Source organism: Podarcis filfolensis, assembly GCF_964270895.1.
Source record: "Podarcis filfolensis genome assembly, chromosome: 10".
NCBI lineage: Eukaryota > Metazoa > Chordata > Lepidosauria > Squamata > Lacertidae > Podarcis > Podarcis filfolensis.
Genome location: NC_139612.1, coordinates 40,835,672 through 40,853,995, shown reverse-complemented (window position 1 = coordinate 40,853,995; position 18,324 = coordinate 40,835,672). Strand labels below are relative to the sequence as shown.

The following is an 18,324-nucleotide window of genomic DNA, read 5'->3' as shown; positions in this document are numbered from 1 at the left end:
GAAATATAAAGAGATCCTTATGAAGTTGTTTATAGTAAAAACAGAGAGAAGAACTAAGGAAGAAGACTTGGGAACTGGTTGGCGTGTAATCTGGGGATGTGGTTGCAGATAGAATCGCAAAAGTGAGTACATTGGGACAAAGTCACTGCATGTAGAGGTAGACGTCTCAGTCAGTGCAGTCCCTCTAGCAGTTGGGTGGCAATGTGAAGTTAATGAAGCTCCATTCTAGTGAAACAGCCCAGACATCTGCAGCAATGTGAAGATGGTCTAAGTTATAGCAGGATAACACACAATCCATTTGTACCACTAGATAACATCTTTATAACTTTCTGAGGTTGCTGGCTGTTAACTAGGCAAATACAAAGGCACAAGTTTTGTCTATGTTTTGGCTTCTAATTTGTTAGTGGAAATGCATTATTGCCTTATGAACAACAGTATTCTGTTGTATTCTAACTGGTGTTAGGTTGCTGTGGCTTCATTTACAACATTTTAAAACAACTCCATAAAAAATGGATTGGAGAAATTATGAGCCTTTAATGATGACTGAAAACAGTAACCAGCTAAGGGTTTTTTTTGGGGGGGGGGGTTGCGATTGTGGAAATTAACAGTGAAAATCAGTAACCAGCTAAGGTTTCTTTTGCGATTGTGGGAATTAACAGTGGAAATCTTGAAATGCTTTATTAATTTTAAAGGACTTGCTTCAGCAGAAATTCTCTGAGACTCACACTTTATATAATTACTTAATTGCTACCTTCTACCAAAATTATTCATGATATTGCTAGTGAAATGTTTCAACAGTATGGCATAACATATAAATTTAAAATGTGTGCTATGCACACCTACTGACTATCATGTGAGAGGGTATTAAGCAATATATCTGCATTACGGTTCCTTCTACAACATGTCAAAACACTGACAAAATGTGGAGCGTGAAGCTGAGGGCAAATGTAAGCACACTAAACCTAATTTGTTGCTGGCACTAGTCATGGAATTGACTATAATTGGCAAGTGGTTACTGATTTTGAGAAATAATTGTGCTGCCATTATCCAGAGAACACTGCCAAAAGCAGACATACCTCAATAAAATACTTATACGAATTTCTTCTAACATTTCTATTTACTTCAGATTGCCATTTGCCCCTTTTTTCAATTTCACTTCATTTTCAATCAATCATTCTTTATATGATTGAAACTAATGAATGTAAACAATTAAATTTGTTATTTTTTCAGAGATGGTTTGGATAAACATATCTCAACTTGATAAGCCAAGATATGAACAAGTCTTTCCACTTTGTAGCATGAGTGAACAAACCAGCAAGTATTTAATTACTGCAAAACTATGGTTACTAGCTTTCAAAGAGCTCACAAGATTAAACCGACTTCGAACCATGGTTTAATATCCCTGCATGTTCTGAAGCTGGCATCAAGTTCCCACTTCGGCCAACATGGAAAACTATGGTTATTTTCTAGTTTGTTTGCTTGCACCATGAAGGGAGAGTTGATGATGCTGCATGCCTGGGCAAAAGGTTGCTTCATATTTCCACTTATTGAACTATGATCATCTAAACACTACGATTTACAGTCCCCAATCCAGGTTAACCCACCAACAAAGGCTCACATGACTGGTAATGATATACATCTGCATTTGCATCTCAAAGCCAGCAGCCAGTTCAATGGTGCACTGATGAGCAGAGCATAACAGGTATGAAATGCACATCCACGTTAGCTAAATGTTTTCTGCATGTAGGGCTCCTTTTCTGTAATCAGTCAGCCCAAGGTTTATTACGGTCAGCCCACAACACTCTGTCTTGGGGAAATTGTCTTTACGTTCAACATCATGTGGCATCTGTTCATGTGATGCCAGATGCAGGAAGATCCAACAAGAAAAGGTAGTGGGGATGGCATCCAACCACTTTGGACCTTGGACCCCACCCACAAATGGCTTTAGTCTCAACACACTGCCAGAAAGTGCCCCCCAACAGATTACGTAAGAAGAGCCCTGCTGGACCAGGTCAAAGGCCCATTTAATTCAGCATCCTGTTCTCACAGTGACCAGTCAGATGCCCATGGGTAGCCCACAAGCAGGGTATGGCTTCAATAGCACTCTCCTCACTTGCACTTGTCAGCAACTGGCATCCATAGGCACACTGCCTCTGACTGTGGATGTACAACATATCCATGATGGCAAGTCACCAATAGCCTTATCTCTAATGCTCAAACATATCTCAGATTACCTAAAATGGAATGGAGCCCTCAACACCAAAAACTCTGTACTACTTCCATTTGTGTGGCATCAACATTTGTGGACTACAGCCTACTTCATGAGATGCATGGAACGTTACCTTGAGTTAGCAGGTGTTTGTAAGATACAACTCAGGATAACACACAATACACCTGATGAAGTGAGCTGCAGCCCACAAAAGATTACTCCATAATAAATTAATTGGGCTTTGAGGTGCCTCATGAGTCTGTGGTGTTTTTGCATCAACCAACTAACACAATCTCCCCTCTGAGAATTCTCTGTAGTGTATCTTTCCCCTCTTTACTCTACTTTTCTTTTCTCTTCAAAAGTTAATTTTAAATAGACTTTATAAATGACATTTCACTGAATTATTTTTATGTAAAGTGCTTCAGGCACCAGTTAAGAGCTATATAAATAAAAATGATTAAGCAATTAATATTAACAAAAAGAAGTTACAACTGCCACACTGCTGTGGGCGGTGAATAATGTCACACTGATGGAAGATTTGTTATGATATTAGTCAATTAAAGCTGTCTATAAATGATCTTGTTTTTACTATTGCCACACCCACTTCCACTAAACAATCATAAATTGCATTTTGGATTATTTGGGGTAAGACGAGTGTTGCTGTCATTTAAGTTCAAGGGCCAGCATATCTTCTGTAGCTTCTGAAGTGATTGCATTGACTTTTCTTGATCATACAACTTAGTTCTCTTAAGTTCCAGTAAAAGGGTTTACTCCTGAAGCCTTTCTCACAAATGAGTATACCACACGGCTGTGGAGGTTTAGGATCAGAGCTTTCCTTCTCCTAGATGAATAATCTTCCCAGGTTGATGAGCCCCATCTGCCCCTCGCTTCCTTCTACAGAATGTGCAGAAACCATCTTCTTGACTGTGGGACCCACGACTGGTCTTGTCTGATCAATCCACCAGACCCTGTCTTCACATCCATGGGAAGTCCCTAACTCACTGAGGGTTTGAGGCCCATCTGCTACCTCACCTGGTTTAGCCAGCCAGTCAAAGCCGTTCTCTGATTGTGTCCGCTGTCACATAGTCTACCAGGTTCAATTGCTTTGTGGAGACAATTCTAACGGGGGAAATGGAAAGTGGGGAATGAGTAACGTTCTTCCTCCACTCCAGATTCCCCTCACCACAAGCAGTTTGAGCAAAGAAAAGCTACTCATGGTGAGGGCAATCTGGAGCAAACAGGTCATTTGGGCTACAGTTAAAGGCATTTGCATACAATGTATACTTTGGGCCATGCATGTACTAAAAAGCACATTAGGGACACAGAAACATGTTCTACTTTTTATTGTGGGTTAAGAGCAGCAGATTTGACAGTAGGACCATCTGCCATTACTTCTCTTTTGTATCATGATGCCAGCCCAGTCAAAAGCAATTAAATGTGTTTTGCCATTAAAATATGGAGATAATTATGATGAATTACAGTTTTAAAATGGCCTTCAAAATTATGCATATGCTAGGTATATTCCTCACAGCTACTGAGGTAAAAAAGAATTTTAAAAAAAATCCTGCCCTTGTGAAATATTCCATCTATTTTATTAATGATGTTAGCTCTGTAATGAGATACCTACAAGGAAGTTTCAGAGATGAAGAACCTGACAGTCATTAGCAATCTATTTATAACTCAGAAAGTTTCTTTGCAAAAGAGATAACAGAGCCACAGCATTCTTCTTGCTTGCTGTTGGACAAACTATACATTGTCCAAAGCTCTGTGTTGTTATTTTTCATCATGTCACAAAACCAATACAGTGTAAAAATACCACAAAGAAACGGCGAAAGGAGGGAAATTATATCTGTTTTCAATTAGGTAGTCCTATGAATGTGTCTTCAAATATTATTCATAATTTTAATTGAAGTTCTTTGAACTCTGTCAAAATTGTCCACAGCCTTCAGGCAATCCTTTCCACATCAGGTCGTGAAGAAACCCTGAACATCTGCTGAGGATCCCTGTGTGCTATGCAGTACAGTGGTACCTCGGGTTAAGTACTTAATTCGTACCGGAGGTCCGTACTTAACCTGAAACTGTTCTTAACCTGAAGCACCACTTTAGCTAATGGGGCCTCCTGCTGCTGCCGCGCTGCCAGAGCATGATTTCTGTTCTTATCCTGAAGCAAAGTTCTTAACCTGAAGCACTATTTCTGGGTTAGCGGAGTGTGTAACCTGAAGCGTATGTAACCCGAGGTACCACTGTACTCTGCAGCATGTTCTAAGCCCTCATTTGGCTCACTACTGTGGCTCACTGCTGCCCCACCCCACTTCCAGACACCATTGGCTTCAACCATTTGTATGGAATGCAAAACCTTGCTCGATGCCATCACATCAGCATCTCATATATTTCATGTTGAGCCTCAATTACAGATGAGAGAGAAATTCAATTCAGCTGGCATTTAAAGGTGAACCTACATAATTCACACTTTCCGAAATAAAATGCAAAACAAAACACAGCTGTCCTTCAAAATTCACACTTCTTCGTATCTTGCAATGCAGTTCTGCATATGTTGGTGAAAACGACATACATTATATACGGGGAAGATTGCTTTGCAAAAAAATGTGCACATAAGCCAAAATTGTATACAAATATATGAGGGGAAATGAGCACTGAAATGAGCACTATAAAATGCAAAATGTGGAGAGCTGAAGACTGGAAAAAGAAGAAACAGAGAGAAACCAAAACTGGCAGATCCACACATCCCTAGTCTCCATGTAACCCCACAATCAAAGCGGGGACCAAAGTAAACAATACACCAAATCCATAGGAACGTTGGGAGCTGCCTTTTACAGGTCAGACCATGGGTCGGTCTAGCTCAGAATTCTTTATACTAACTGGTAGCACCTTTTCCAGGATTTCAGACAGGGGACAGGATGTCAGGATTGAACCTGGGACATTCTGTGTGCAAAGTAGATGCTCTACAGCCGAGGTACAACCCTTCCCAGACCCAGCCCAAGACATTTTGGCATCTGAGGCAAACCACAAAATGGCATCTCCCTCCTCCCCAGCCATGCAAGAAGGGGTAAGCAGAGATCTACATTGGTAACAAGGGAGGAATAAGGATCTACATCGGGGGCTCAGACCAGCAGAACTTCCTATCCATCAATAGGTCATTGTAGAGGCGGCATGAGGGGGAAGGGCTGCCGAGGAGGTGGCAGATCCAACCTCCAAGGAGCTCACCATAGCTGTCACTGCCACGATGGCAGCTGCCATGGGCAATGCATTCCTTGGAGGCCAGATCTGCTGCCCCAGGATCCTGCCAACTGAGGATGTTGGCTCACCTTGTCGTATGAGTGTGCTAGCCCTGACCCTTCCCCTTGCTTATTAAAGTAATGCTTTTTAGTTTGGGGGAGTTACCAGATACAGGATGCACAGAGGGGGAAGATGTAACTCTGCCCTCTCAGTGCCACAGTTCTGGTGAAAGCACCCTCCCCTTGGAGCCACTACAGTGGTACCTCAGGTTACATACACTTCAGGTTACATACGCTTCAGGTTACAGACTCCACTAACCCAGAAATAGTATCTCAGGTTAAGAAGTTTGCTTCAGGATGAGAACAGAAATCGTGCTCCAGCGGCGCGGCAGCAGCAGGAGGCCCCATTAGCTAAAGTGGTGCTTCAGATTAAGAACAGTTTCAGGTTAAGAACAGACCTCCGGAACGAATTAAGTACTTAACCTGAGGTACCACTGTATTCTTCTTCCCAGAAGGAAGCTGAATTTGTGTCCATGGCAGCCTCCTTTCCTGAAGAAACAGCAGCTTTCAGGGGTGGAGAGTTCACAGGGACTGCAATTTTCATTGGGACCACAACACAAATGTTGAAGAATACTATTTGGAATATCAAAAAATGTGAAATGTGTGTGTGTGTGTGTGTGTGTGTGTGTGTAGAAGTGCATGACTCGGTTCTAAAAAAAAAGTGCAATGCCAATCGAGCTGCCACAAAAGATTACTTAGAAAAAGACACACAATCTTTGTAGATTTCACTGCTTTATTAAAAAAATACAGTGACACTGAGGTGTCATTTGTTTGTGTGTGATTTTAAAACATTGATATAATATATTCCATCTCCCTCCACTGTTTTTGGCTTTGTCGTCCTAGTTAACAGCTGCCAATGCACTGCCATACTTTTTACCCCCTGGCAGATCAGGCAAATTGCTCCCAACAGGACAGCTGCCAATCAACATAATGGCAAAAGGTGTTAGGTGGGCAACAAGGATCAGTCTTCTGCACACAGAACAGTGAAAAATCTTTTCAAACCACTCACTTTCAACAGACCAAGGCCTGGGGCTATTTTTTTGGGTGGGGGGAGCCCTCATGTTAACATTTACCAGTGTAAATTTAGTATCTCTTCAACTTCCATAATTAATTTTTCAAAATAATGTGAATGTTTTAATAAGCAGGCTATTGCTATATAATTTTTTGATTAGGCATTCATCTGAAAAGCTCCTTAATCAAATACTATTGAAGAAAATCAGTGTTCAGATTATCTGTTCATTTGCAAGGTTAATTTTTTCATGCTATTCTGAGAACTGCTTTTTATTATTTGGCATGGTACATGGTATCTGTGCTTGCCCTGTATATTAATTCATTCCATCAACAATTTCAAAGGAGTCACTCAGGATTTCAGGATTAAAAATCTCATATCACAGAGAATTGTAGCTTGATGAGAAAAGTCTTTCAGGCCATAAATATTTCTGAAAAATACTGTTTCACCAATGAAATATTAATCAGGATGCTTCTGTTATATGAGTCATAGGGAAGAAAGAGTTTGCACCTCTTGTCGTATAATTAACTGACTCACAACCTTTGACTAATGAAAACACTGCATGGCACTCAAAAGCTTCAGTTTTATTTAACAGGATTTGTACAATATATATATATATATGAAACCACCATCACTCTGATTTATGTATCCATAATCAGATCTGGAAAGCAAGTCATTATATTTTAAAAGTTGCCTAGAACAAAGTTATCCCAAACAGATGAAATAATTAAATTTTAAAAAATTAATAAGAGGAATTTCCCTTACCTTAGATAGAGCTTTGAATCTTTCTATGAAGGAAAGCAGAGGTTTCACATGGACATCTTGTGAGCTTGTCTGCCCAATGAGGATGAGAAGAAGAGAAGTATTTCGTCTCCCTAGTTTGCAAAGGAAAAAAGATCAGATACTCAGGGAGACTTAAATATACAAGGAGTTTAGGTTTCAGTCAGTCTAACACCGTCATCTTTCAAATATCATTCATAACCCAATAAGTTGGTGAAGAAGTTTCACTGAGGCAATGAGAACGCAGACACTATAGAACAGCCTTCAGCGACGGTGCCCTCCAGAGGTTTTGGATTACTGGCTGAGACTAAAGGGAGTTGTAGTCCAAAACCTCTGGAAGGCAAGAGGATGGTGAATAAATTAGATTCAATTCTCATATTAAGGCAAACCGATCTAATCTCAAACAGTCCAAAACAACACACAATTCAAAATGGGTCTCTCATTCAAAATTTGCACTTCTCCGAATTTTGTAATGCAGTTCTCTATTCAAAAAATGTATACAAAAATGCATATACAAGGATAAAGTGTGAATAAAAATGCATATATTAATGAAAATAATATACAAATGTTTATAGATATTGTGGAAATTTTATTAGGAGAATGATATATTGTGGGAAATTGTTTTGCAAAAATTGCATATCAGGAAAAATGGGATAGAAAATGTATTCGGAGAAATTCACACTGAAATGCTGAGGCAGGACTTCTTCTTTTTTAAAAAATAATAAAAACTGAAGATTTAATTGTTAACTGTTAATTATTAAAGATAACATCCCTTTGATCCTTTGCCAAGTCATCATTTTTCTTAGTCACTGTATTATGAATTGATCCAAGATGCACGTCACCTCAGCCCACCCACTGCAAGCTGGTCTTGCTTCTCAATAAACAAGCAGCCCTCGTGACCAATGGGGAAGGAGTTACTAGCATGCAAGAGCCAATCAGAACACAAGCAAGCTACTCTATGCCCACATTTTTTGTATGTGAGAGGCGAAAGTTTCAGTCTGAGACCCAGTTTGAATTAGATAGTTTCATTCATTCATTCATTCATTTACTGATTTATTGATGTTTGACTTCTTATCCACCCTTCACCATAATGTCCCAGGGTACGTTGCAGCGATTTAAAAACACAAAATAATTTTAAAACCAATCACAAACCAGAATAATTGAGACTGCAATTTCAAACCCCTCCCCCTTTGTGCTGGGCGATGAGAGAGGGGGTAGACTGGACACCAGTGTCTCTCCCCCCCAGTTCTGTCACAGCCCTCTATCTGCAAGATGATGCCACCATCCCATGCCCAGAACACTTTGAGCAGGTCACACAGGGAACTGCATGCTGGTGACACTGGCTCAAGCCCAGTGTGGACCCAACTGCTACACTAGCTTGAGACTGGAGTAGCTATTGGCTGCCCGCCATCTTCTGCTAGTATTGGTGGCAGAGCTGCTCCATTCAGCTCAACCACTGCCTGTTTGGGCTTTTGACTGCAGCCTAAGTCTGTAGAGCAGCCATCAGTCCAGCAGACTCCAGTGAGATGTATGAACAATAGCAGGTGCTAAAAGAAATGCAGAAAAGGAAGCGTGTATATAAGCGGCAGCAGCCTGAATCCCAGCACCTTTTGGTGTGGTTTTATCCACATAAAACCATTTATCCAAATAACAGAGCCTGACTTAACAATAATACCCCAAATTGTTGCTGTTTAACTGCCATTTAACAGCCACACTCCAGGGATGTGTCCAATCAATACCCACACTCTTACTATTGCATTGCAAATCCCTTTTATCCCTGATAAAAGCATCATCGCTTAATCTTTACGTGATTCTTGTGCATATGCACTGCCTCCTCCTGCAATTGGGAGGCAAATTGATGGGGGGGGCATTTGCATCATTGCAACTGTTCAAACGTACTCCCATCAGTTTAATGGAGCCCTATTACATCAGTTCAAGGAGGGAACATTGAAATAGGAGTAAGAGTAGCCATGTTCTGGGGTTATAAACTCGCCACACCTAGCTTCGGCTTCAATCTCTATTTAAATTCAGCTTGCTTTTGTTTTGTTTTTGAAGAGGTGGTTCTGAAAATAATGGCGGAAGAGTGGGGGTAATGGCCAGAAAGAAAGCCAGCCCATGGCACAAATCCAACAGTGTTTAGGACTAGTTTATTAGCAAAATGTAACCAACATCTGGAGGGCACCATGTTGGCTACCCCTGCTCTGATTTATTGTTAATCACAAACATTGCTAGGCAATGCCCCATCTATATTGACAGATGCTTAGAAATCCAGCAGTTATTCGTTGGATTTGAGGCCAAGACAATTTAAAATAAATTGACTCTTCCATCACAATTAGAGGGCATGCCAGTCACAATGAATCTCATTCACACTGAGTTGCAGCCTCAAATATTTGGGCGCCGCAATGCAAGCCCTATGGGCATTTGAAAGGTCTTATGACTTGTGGGATCAGGAAATCTAGAGCGGGGAAGCATGAATTTGAAACTGTGGGAAAGGTTTTGTTACTCAAACATTTATTAAGTATTCATCAAAGTAAATAGGGCAGGATCCAGGTTGAAGAGACCCTAGGAAAACTCCCTCTGGTAGGACCCCTCTGCCATTGGGGGGCCCCAGTGGACTTAACTGGCAGTGAACAGCAGTACAGCGGTACCTCGGGTTACAAACACTTCAGGTTACAGACGCTTCAGGTTACAGACTCCGCTAACCCAGAAATAGTACCTCGGGTTAAGAACTTTGCTTCAGGATGAGAACAGAAATTGTGCTCCGGCGGCGCGGCGGCGGCAGGAAGCCCCATTAGCTAAAGTGGTGCTTCAGGTTAAGAACAGTTTCAGGTTAAGAACGGACCTCCGGAACGAATTAAGTTCTTAACACGAGGTACCACTGTACTCCAGACTACCCTAAACTTCTTAGCTGTAGCACCATTTTAAGTTACCCCAATGACCTCCCTATTGTGTTGTTCTGAAGCACTGAGGATAATTAAAATGGAAAATAATCCTACCTGCCTGTTGCTAATCAGTACACCAGAAAGAGTTTGATTGGTGTGAGGGGGGATGTACGTGACTGAGTTTTCTGGAGAGCTGTAACCCCCCTAACTTCCCAAGGATACCCAGTACTTATGCTGGGACAGAACACTAAGTGTCAGTAAAGTATTCTGAGAAGCTAAAGGTATTAATGTTCATTAAGTAAAATAAGCAGGGCTGACTTTAAATAGGGATGGTGACATCTGTCCTTTGAGCACCAAATATACACTTTTGCCTGTGAGTTCTGGTTGAAAAAAAGCCATGTTCTTAACACTCTAGTAAGCAGCTTTTTCAGATTCTTCCAGACAACGTTCCAGATATCATTGCGGCGGGGGGGGGGGGCGGAGTGTTAAATGAAATTGTCACTTATTGCGTTTTAGAAATCCTGAATTATTCCTCAGTTGTTCATAAATTTCTGATATTTTGTGAGAAAATATCCCCCCACATACACCAATATGCTAATGGCCCCTTTGCACAGAAGGGCTTCTCCCCTTAATTTTCCAATCCCCCATCCCTGTTCTGAACTGGAGGTAGTTTTAAAACAAAAACAAAAACCAAGAGGATTTCTTTAAAGCCAAATTTGTATTTTTTGTTGTTTATTTCCTCCTTTCTTCTCACAGGATCATAAACAGCAGCATGAAATAAATATGGGAAACTGCAAAACAGCTTTACTTTACGAATGTGGATTTTAAAGACCAAACATTTATGTTAAGAAATAAAAACACCCCCACAGTGCTTAAGACTGCAGAATATTTGTAACACACTTAAATTGTTTTCCTTTGCTAAAATGTTTTTCAAAATACATTGAAAAGCACTTTTCTGCAATGCATATAAAACAGAGGTGGGAGAACTAAACCTTAAAATCAAAAAAACGTTTCATGATTTGTAGCAGAATATGGAACCACAACAGCATCCTAATAAGTTGCCAGAAACAGACTTGGCATTTAATGTAATTTTTAAAATGCATGTTTAATTTATGCAACAAAGTGTGTTTTCCTCTGATTCATCCCAGGAGGAACCTGCAGACTGCACTCTGACTGGAGGAATCATAGATAAGATTACCTTCCAAAGTGCTCTGCAATGCATCCTGAAAGAAAGAATTGTAGGAGTCACCCCAAGAGCACCTGATAGGTAAATTTGCAAGAACAGGGAGGCGGATACGAGCAGGAGTTTTCAGGCCAGGATCATCAGCCTTGGGTTTTTGTGGGGAGGCCAAGGGGAGAGATGCTATTGTAATATTTTTCTCAAGGTGCAGGACTCCAAAGGATGCCTTTGTGTGGGTGTTCCTATAGTTGTTGTATGATAATGTCACTGCAAATCCAGGAAATGTGTTGTAATTTTCTCAGCGCACAAGGAAAAGTAAACGCAACATACAATTTCCAAGTAGCCTTTCTCTCTAAACTGACAGAAGCATTCCTGATTCACCTTGTGTTAAATAGGAAAATAAGCACCTAGTCCCCTTCAGAGTACACTATAAGCTTTTTTTGTTTTTAATTATAATAATTTCTTGCTCTTAACCTCGATGGGAGCTAATTATCTTGCATAAGCTCATATCAAATTTTCAGATACTTTAATTCTGAAAGGTGCATGAGTCAGAGAGAAAGAAAAAGTCAGGAGGATAAAGAATGCTAATAAGCATGTTCAAACAGCCAAAGGAAAACACAGATATTATATTGATATTTAAGTTTACAAAGGAAGCACATGATCTCTCATGATTCACAGGAATCAAAAGTAGCCTGGAAAGGCTGGCTTCCCCAGACCCATCGATCTTCATTCTCCCTTCAACCCTCAATGCTACAGCAGCTCTCTAACCTTCGCTCCCATCTGAAAAAGGAAAGATTGCATGTTGTTGCTTAGTCGTTTAGTCGTGTCCGACTCTTCGTGACCCCATGGACCAGAGCACGCCAGGCACTCCTGTCTTCCACTGCCTCCGCAGTTTGGTCAAACTCATGCTGGTAGCTTCGAGAACACCATCCAACCATCTCATTCTCTGTCGTCCCCTTCTCCTTGTGCCCTCCATCTTTCCCAACATCAGGGTCTTTTCCAGGGAGTCTTCTTTTCTCATGAGGTGGCTGAAGTATTGGAGCCTCAGCTTCAGTATTGGAGCCTGTCCTTCCAGTGAGCACTCAGGGCTGATTTCCTTAAGATTGCATAGGGCTTGCTTATTCCTTGCTGTTGTGCCAAGAAAACAGCAGCGCATCAGCACATGGCACCATTGGGCTCACTGCTATTATCTGTCATGCGCTGCTTAACTATTTTCCCCTGGCCTGGACCTCCAAGAGACACCAAGCCAGAGGCACACTTAGGCGTTGGTGAAACCTGCTTTGCTGCCTGAGGCAAAACAGAAAGGTGCCACACCCACTGCCACCCCATCACCAAAGCCTTGCTTACCGGGGTCATGTGGTAGTTTCCAGTGGGATTCCATGATGTCTCACAGAACTCTCACAATACCTTGCAGAGCTCCATGAGATCTTGCCAGAAGCAACTCTGGCAGTGGTGACAGGGGTGGGCAAGGTGCCCATAGGGGTGCTGCCCTGTGGGATTCTGCTGCCTGAGGTGGGCTGCTTCACTCCTCCTCATGGACAGATTGGCTCTGCTGCCTAGGGCTGATAAGAGTTGGAGCCAACAATTTCCGGAAGGCCACAGGTTTCCCAATCCTGGATTCTACAGACTTTAGAAATTATTTTTGATGGTGAGTTAGTTGTTCCATAACAAGATGGCTCCATTATAGCCTGCACCACAACTGAATCCCTGTGTTGTTGTTTTTTGGTCTTTCCAGTATGCAACAATTTCTACTCTGTGGGGAGATGATAAACTAGTTCCTGGTATGATACTTCTGCTTGGTCTTCTGGAAAAGCATTCAGTAATGCTCCTCTAGGATCCGTATGAGTTAATTGTTCTGTGATATTCAGCCTCAACATTTGCCTTCCAATAACATTAATAACTGGACAAGAATATCACATGTGGATACAAGCCCCATATTGTCTCCAACAACTGTTGGATCACAGGTTGAATAAGTTTTTGAAACTTGACAGGGTTAAAGGTGCTAGCTAGTTAATACCTTCAACTCTTGGCAATAATGGATTTCATAGGTCTACACGGAAACATTCACCCCACTGGGGTTTATTAAAAAAAATATTGTTCAACTGCTGCCAGATTCCCAAATGGATTTTATTCCTTTAGAAGTGCCGCAGGTGCCAATTTTTAAGTGCCAATTTTTGTAACATGTTGGGAGGTTGAAACAAGTAACTTCTCAAAACTAGTTAACAAGTGTGCTACTGTCTGAAAGAAAATCTTATTGCTAACCATGTTGGGTTTCTTTCTGAAAAGCAAACTCCTAGGTTTTCTGTGACCAATTCACCTCTCTCTTGCCAGTCATTCATAGACATAGACATAAACATAGAATTGTAGAGTTGGAAAGGGACCATGAGGATCATCTAGTCCAACTCCCTGCAGTGGCAGTTGAACCCACAAACCTGAAATTAAGAGTCACATGCTCTTTGAGCTGAGCTATCCATCAGTGCTAATATGAACTTTCCATAACGTGGCACCCACCTACTACATTAGCCACAGCCAAAGGCATGAAGTTAGGGGAATCCGGTCTATATTTGCTGAGGAACCTCTTCCCTTTCATGTAGGCTATATCACTGAACATCCCAAATGTTGTGCATGCTGAAAGGAACCTAATATTTTATTGCTCACAAGAGAGCAGAACTCTATAGATTGCTTCCTACCCAGATAATAAATTCTCAGATATGCCAAATTTATGAAAGCAAGCCTTACCAGAGTCAACTGCAAAATGAATTACCAAGTGCCCTGCTCAACTTATTTCCTACTCTTAATTAAGATAAAGCAAGTCCTCTCTGAATTAATCTTTAAATAGCTTAATATCAGACATTAGGGTAGATCACGTTATTAAAAATTATATGATCTGGGTCAATAGCAGCAATCATTACAAGGGTTATAGAACTCACTTCAGTGGCAGTGTGTAGCCTGTTTTCTCTTCCCGTTTCTGCCTTTGATAGAAAAGGAGGATAATGATCCTGCGGAAAGAACTGTTAGGGCAAATTATCAATGGCAGACTCGCAAATTTCAAAAGCACCCTACGCGATGCTAAAATTTGCTGCTGCCCCCTTGCTTCTCATGCTCAATTTGACACCATTTCTACACCAACCCCTGTGGTAACGGCACCCAGTGCAGCTGAACCAGTCACACTGCCCTAAAGCCACTTCTGAAAGCATCACATGATATTCTGGGAAGCTGGAAATCAACTCTTTTGCCCCTGCTTTTTTTCTCATGGTCTTTCTTGTGGGATGTAATCCATTGGAGCAGTCAAATACAACATTCCTTGTTTCCCTAGAGTGGACACAGGCAGGGGGATGTTACTCCAGTCAGTATAACTTCCTGTTTCACAGGTCTGGAGTGTCCTTCCCTTGCATGTGACCAGGGAGATGGGTGTGATCCTGGCTGACTCCATAAAAGAGCCGAGTCACACTGCCATCTGTCTCTCTTGATGCCATGCTGCTCTTCTGAAGCCATTTTCTTCTCTTGATGCTGTTCTCTTAATGTATTTGCTCATGGGCTCAGTCCCCATATGGGATGAACCCACAATTTGTTCTGTAACTACTAGCTAAAGCCTGCCCTCAGGGATCATACTCTGAACCGAATGTTAGTAAACTTCTTGTTACTTTTAAGGAAAGACTCTTGTGTCTTTATTATGTTAAGAGGGATAAAAGGGGACACCAGGAATAATCTTCACTAAAGAGATTCAAACGAAGCTGCAAACTAGCTTCCTGCTGTATTGAGGGGAATTTGCTCTGCTACATGACTCACTAGCGTGAGTGAAGGAAGGATAATATTCAATCAATATAGCCTCGCCTAATATCCTTAACATTCCCACATTTCTTCCCTGTACTTTCTGTGAGGCTTACTGTGTTTGTGTTGTGTATGCCCGATACTCTTTTCCCAATCCACAATCCTCTAATAATTGTACATTAACTCCTCTCATTTTCTTCCAGCACCTTTCATTCTATTGGGGGGAGGGGAGTTGGAGGGCCACATGGCAGTGGACTGTCCCATGACAGTCCAATAACAGATAATGGGGACACCCCTTACTTCCCTTTATGTGCCTTTATGTGCTTTTATGTGCTTCCTGGCTGGGTGCTACTTGCTGTAGGCAGCTACAGGGCAAATCTGGACATAATTTAAGCACATTTGTTTTTAAAATGCTTAGACTGGTGGCCATGTCTCTTTAAAGCTTTTCCTGGTGCCATTTTCCTGTCCAATATCCCCTCCCCCCCAAAAAAGCTGTTGTTTGTGTTATGTATGTATGTACAGAGCTTTTTTTCTTTAAAAAAATGTTTAGGGGTATTCTCTTTTCCTACTCATATTGAAAAACTGCCCCTCAATGAGGCCAAACTAAGATTCACAAAATGTTTAGGGGTATATGTACCCCTGCGTCCCCCCCAGAAAAAAGGCACTGTGTATGTAAACACATACACAAGTGTTTTTATGCAATGTCGCCAGCAAATAAAGATTTTATGGCCCCATTCTTCACATGAGCTGTACCTGAAGATAATATGCTCATTCTAATGGAATGTGCTACCTTGTACCATCCAGATAAACACTGGAAAGAACTGAACAGTGGAAGATAGTAATTAATTCTCCCAGCACGCCAGGTCTGAAACAACAATGTATATGAAGGACTACACGTGTGCAATGGATTTTATACTTATAAGATGTAACAGAGGTGCTGTTTGTAAGGAGGAAGATGTGGTCAGCTGCAAGAATGATGTAACGAAGATTGACGGATGACAACTGAACCCTAAATAAGAAATGATGCTGCTTTGGGAGGAAACGATCAACATATGTTTGCAACAGGGGCAGGAAACCTGATTTTAAGACACTGTATTAAATTAAAGTAATCTGGTTGGATTTGTAATAATTTGGAAAATTAATTTAAAAAATTGGGGGGGGGATAATATGCTCACTCTGAGGCACGTTCCTGGTTTGAATTTTGCTTTCAGTGACCTCCTGTGCAGAATGTGAAGCAGCCAATGCAGTCCTCTCCACATTCCCCTTTCTACAAGTTAAGGCACATGATTGAGACAACAAAGAAAATCAGACTGCAATCCTGTACACATTTACCTGGTCAGAAGGTCCATCGAAAATAATGAGACTTAATTCTGAGTAAACGTCTGCATTGCCAAAGACTTTTATCCTGTATCTAGCAACCAGTTCCAAATGAAGCAGCCTCTCTTATCAGGAAAGAAAGCAGAATCCACTTGCACTTCTCTTTACAGATCTGTCCTCTTCATTAAAATGCATAGGGAGGCCAGGATGCTAAAGTGATCCTCCTGTATAATGGATTGCAAAGTGCTAGTTTGGGACATTTCTTTAAAAAAAAACTCATGACCAGTTATCTTAAGAAATATAGAGAATAATTATATCGACCTATTATTTAAATATACCTCTTTTTTAATAAGTAAGCATTTCAGGCTTCTTACATGACACATGGAAATGATGCAAAGTTCATAAAAAGAGGAATTTGTGTGTTTATTTTTTAATTTCTGTCTTGCATAGGCCACAGTGGTTGGAAAACGTAAACACTGGATGTCGTACTTTTATCCTACTTATTAACCAAACAAACAAAAATGGCACCAAAATTCATAATTGCCTGGGCATCCACAATACACATCATAGCTTGTCCAGCTTGTAACATTGGCTGTGCTGTGAATCATATATCATTTCCACCCATAAAATCTTATTGAGCTATGAATATAAATTGAGCCTATGTGCACAGGTGGCAAGCAAGCAGCTGATCAGGCTGTTCCTAGGCATATGCACAAATCTTCTGTAATGCTAGCCTTCCTGCCCGTGAAACCCTTGCTGAAATTCATATTGATCCTTGTGAAGGTTGATCCCTATGAACTACAGAAATAATTACTTGTAAGTAAGTGTGTGTGCAGAAAACCTTTAAGGTTAATCTTTACTCTTTTGTATTTATTTAAGTAAATGTATAACCAGCCTGGACCATAGAGAGCTGGACCATAAAGAAGGCTGATCGCCGAAGAATTGATGCTTTTGAATTATGGTGCTGGAGGAGACTCTTGAGAGTCCCGTGGACTGCAAGAAGATCAAACATATCCATTCTTAAGGAAATCAGCCCTGAGTGCTCACTGGAAGGACAGATCCTGAAGCTGAGGCTCCAATACTTTGGCCAACTCATGAGAAGAGAAGACTCCCTGGAAAAGACCCTGATGTTGGGAAAGATTGAGGGCACAAGGAGAAGAGGACGACAAAGGACAAGATGGTTGGACAGTGTTCTCGAAGCTACAAACATGAGTCTGACCAAACTGCGGGAGGCAGTGGAAGACAGGAGTACCTGGCGTGCTCTGGTCCATGGGGTCACGAAGAGTCGGACACGACTAAACGACTAAACAACAACAACATAACCAGCCTTTCCATTGGGACCACAATGTTCATGGCAGCTTCCGACATATCAAAAAAGAATTACAAAATAAATAAGAAAAACAGCTTGAGAACAGGTCAAATGCCTTGTTCCCTACCACCACCTTGGAATCAATGAAGGGGAATTTTTTACAACAGCTCTGGTCCTGGCCTGTTTGTTGCCAACACTATGGAATTGAGGTGCTACAATTCAGGGTGCTACAATCCAACAATATTATACCAAATAACCTATATACCAAATGTTGCTCTGCTCCAAATTTAGAGAACCCTTTTGCTGGGCCAGGAGCAAATGCCACACCAGGCCAATAGCTTACTACAAGGAATGAAGCAGGATGAGATGTGTGGATCTGATACTTAATGTGCTGCTTGTTGGTGCTGGGGAGTTATTTTGTGTTTCTGGGAGGTGGAGAGGAAGCCATCTAACAAGAAGCAGGCAGACAGCGAAATAAAGATGAAGCAATTAAATTCCATGAGCAACAAATGTTTCCATGGCATGAATGAAAGATGTACTGAAATGTATGACATTCATTCCCTTGCATGAA

General features: G+C 41.2%; 1 long non-coding RNA gene across 4 annotated transcripts in view; it reads right to left on the bottom strand.

Moving 5' to 3' along the window:
- The window catches only part of LOC310743396, a 60,217-nt gene that overhangs the window by 25,347 nt on the left and 16,546 nt on the right, over positions 1–18,324 (bottom strand). For all 4 annotated transcript variants that reach the window (XR_014538993.1, XR_014538994.1, XR_014538995.1 and 1 more), the window contains one exon: positions 7,280–7,389. This is a non-coding gene — a long non-coding RNA (uncharacterized lncRNA). The remainder of the gene's footprint in view (positions 1–7,279; positions 7,390–18,324) is intronic.